We start from the raw sequence: 3,675 nt of genomic DNA on the forward strand, positions 1-3,675 counted from the left end.
GCAACACCATTCCTTTTCAATTTGTCATTCCCTGCATAGTTTTGACTCATAGAGACTCCATATTGAATTTCCAATGAGGAGATTGTTTATTTGAACCACTGAACTTGTGGTTAGTAGTCGAGTGCTTATTCTACAGTGCCACACCATGACTGTAGATCCTAATAAAATAGAACAATGTGCTGCTTGGTTGCATTCAAATGTGGAGCCATAAATATGTTTCAAGTCTCCAAGTAATAGAGTTAGTTCAGATCTTATGCTCTGTAGTCTACAAAATATTTGCATGGATATTCCCTTTTCCCTGGCTTTCATTTTCAAATGAAAATGGCTTTCATTTCTTTTGTAAAAAACTAGTGGAATCATCATAATAGACACTGGCCATAGCCTTACAGGGCCCTGCCTCCTAAAGGTGGATCTCTTTATTCAAAGTATTCTAAATTGAAAAAAAAAAAAAAAATTGGTTCAAGTTTGAATATTTAACAAGAAATTTTTATGTTTAATAGGTTTTCAGCAATTAACCTCCTGATCTAGTCTTACCATTTTGTTTTCTTTGGTTTTCTATGCTAAAAAATATCTTTAGGGGTGCCGGCTCAAGTGTGGCAATAATAGTGACGTTGGCCCAGGATCAGGCAGTGTTTTGTTTTGTTGTACATAGGGTCGCTATTAGTCAGTACCAACTCGATGGCACCTAATAACAACATCTACTTTGTACCTAGTATTGCCATCTTGTTATCAGTCAGAACCAACTCAATGGCATTTCCAGCAACAACAAATGTCATCTAAAAAATCCCTTGTTGGTCAGACCCCTTCACTACTCTCCTGACAGGTATAAATTATTGTGATCTCATGTTTTCTGGTCCATAAGCACTGTTACTAGAGACCATAGAAGAATTTATGCATTTGAACCAGTGACCTTGTGGTTAGTAGTCGAGTGCAGGAGAACGTTGAAAGTGCCATGGGCTAACAAAATAACAAACAGATCTGTGTTGGAAGAAGTGCAGCCAAAGTGCTCCTTAGAGGCCAAGATGGTCAGACTTCGTCTCTCATAGTTTGGACATATTGCCAGTAAGGACCAGTCACTGGAAAGGGATATCATGTTTGGTAAGGTGGAGGGTTACAGAAAAAGAGGAAAAACCCCAACAAGATGGATTGGAAAAGTGGCAGCATCTAAGGGCTCACACGAAGCAACAATTGTGAGGTTGGCCCAGGACTGGGCAGTGTTTTGTTTTGTTGTGCATAGGGTTGTTATGAGTCTGTACTGGCTCGATGCCAACTAACAACAACAGCAAGCACTGTCACTAGTCCTTTACTACTTAAAATCTCACCATTTCTATGGCTATTAAGAAACCCAGAATGGACTCAGCACACAGTTGCAAAAAATAGTCACTATTCAACTGCAACACCCCTTTTAGTAATATATTCCAAGGAATTTAGTTAATCTTATATCTTCTAGGATTCCTGGTGTGTCTCTGGCCTTCATACTTCTTTCATTCAGCATCCTCCTTCCTTCTTCTACCATCTGTCAAGAGAACACATATGTTTCTACTTCATTGAATTCCAAAAATTCTTTCTCCCAGGTATTTCTAAGAGCAACCTTAGCATCAAGTTACATCAAACACGTATAAACATCTTTATGGTATTCTCTGCTTTCAGTCAAGATCCACATGATGTTTATAATGACATCTCTAGGTGCACATCTTCTTTTAAACTCTTCTTAAATTCTCTCATCGACTTACAGATGTATTGCTGCACTAGTTTTTACTGTGTGTGTTTTGATTTTTTGTTTTTTTTTAATTATCCTAAGCAAAAATTTGCTTGCAGGCAATATTAGTGATATTGTGATATTAGGCTGGCCAGACATCTGTCTCACAAATCTCTTGGCATAGAAGAGTGAAGGCTGCCAGCAGTGTATCAGTTTATTCAAACATTTCGATAGATATTCCTTTAATTCCTGGGGTTTTATTTTTCATCAATGTGTTCAGTACAATTCAGATTTCTTCCTTCAGTACCATTAGTTCTTGATATGCTGTCTTTTAAAATTGTGGAACATCAACCAGTTATTTTTGGTAATGTCTCTGTTTATTCTTTTATCTTCTTTTGTTGCTTCCTGAAACATAGAATATTTTGCCTACAGAATGCATCAGTTATGCAAGTGGAGGTTTCAATTTTTTCTTCAGTTCTTTCAGATTGAGAAATGCTGAGCATATTCTTATCTTTTAGATTTCTAACTTTAGATCATTGGACATTTCATTATAATATTTTACTTTTGTCTTTATGAGCTGAGTTTTAAAATTTCTTATTTAGCTTCTTTACTTCATCATTTCTTCCAGTTTCTTTAATTTCTCTACATTCCAGGGCAAGATTCAGCGATTCTTATGGCATCTATTATTGTCTTATTTTTTTCTTTCCTGTCTTTTAAATGACCTTTTTGTTTCTTCATGTATGATGTTCTTGATGTCATCCCACAACCCCTCTGCTCTTCAATAATTGTTATCTAATGTATCAGATCTGTTCTTGAGATGGGCTCTAAATTTAGGTTCTATGTTTTAAGGACTTGTTTTAAGTTCCTTCAACTTGAACTTGCATATGTGTAATTGATGGTCTGTTCCACAGTCATCCTTACTTTGACTGATGAGAATGTTGTTGTTGTTGTTGTCAGCAGTTTGAAACTACCAGCTGTTCCGCAGGAGAAAGATGACGCGTTCTGCTCCCATAAAGATTTACAACCTTGGAAACCCCTATAGGGTCTTTATGAGTCAGAATCGACTCCATGGCACATAACAACAACAATGTATCAAATCTGTTCTTGAGATAGGCTCTAAATTTAGGTTCTATGTTCTCAAGGACATATTTTTGCTCTCATGGACTTATTTTAAGTTCCTTCAACTTGAACTTGCATATATGTAATTGATGGTCTGTTCCACAGTCATCCTTACTTTGACTGATAAGAATGAGTTGCTTTATTGTGTTTTCCCACAGGTGTTGTTAATTTGTGTCCTGTATGGTCTATCTGGTGAGATCCACATGTGTAGTCACCATTTATGTTGTTGAAAAAGGTATTTGCAATGAATATATTAATGGCAATGCAAAATTTTGCGAAGCCACGAGATCTGTGAAGCTGTGAGATCTGAGAAGCTGCGAGATCTGCGAAGTAGTGAGGTCTGACCACTACACTACCAGGCCTTGCTCCTTCAAGATGACAGAGAGAGTAGACATGTAGTGAGGAGCTCAGTCAACAACAACATAGAACACTGAGCCAAGAGGGTTCACAAGACAGTGTTGGAACTCTAAAACAAATATAAAGGTATGTTTGGGTGATTAGAAGGTTTACAGCTGAGGAATTTGAAGGGAATCCAGAAATCCATTGTATTCTGGATCAAGACACTCAGCTGTTTCAGAAGTCGCTATCGTGGGAGAGAACATCTTGATTGTACCAGGATTGATAGTATCAGGAGAGAACATCTTGATTGTATCTTGGTTACATCAGGATTGTATCAAGATTGACTCAAAATTTAAAGTGACAGTATCAACATAAAACCAAAAGGCCACCACTCGTCTGTCTGTCGTGCTGTGGTGGCTTGAGTTGCTGTGATTCTGAGGGCTATGGCACCGGTATTTTAAATAACTGGCAGGGTCACCCATGGTGGACAGGTTTCAGATGAGCTTCCAGACAAAGAC

The sequence above is a fragment of the Chrysochloris asiatica genome, unplaced genomic scaffold (genome assembly GCF_000296735.1).
Source record: "Chrysochloris asiatica unplaced genomic scaffold, ChrAsi1.0 scaffold00089, whole genome shotgun sequence".
NCBI classification, from domain to species: Eukaryota; Metazoa; Chordata; class Mammalia; order Afrosoricida; family Chrysochloridae; genus Chrysochloris; species Chrysochloris asiatica.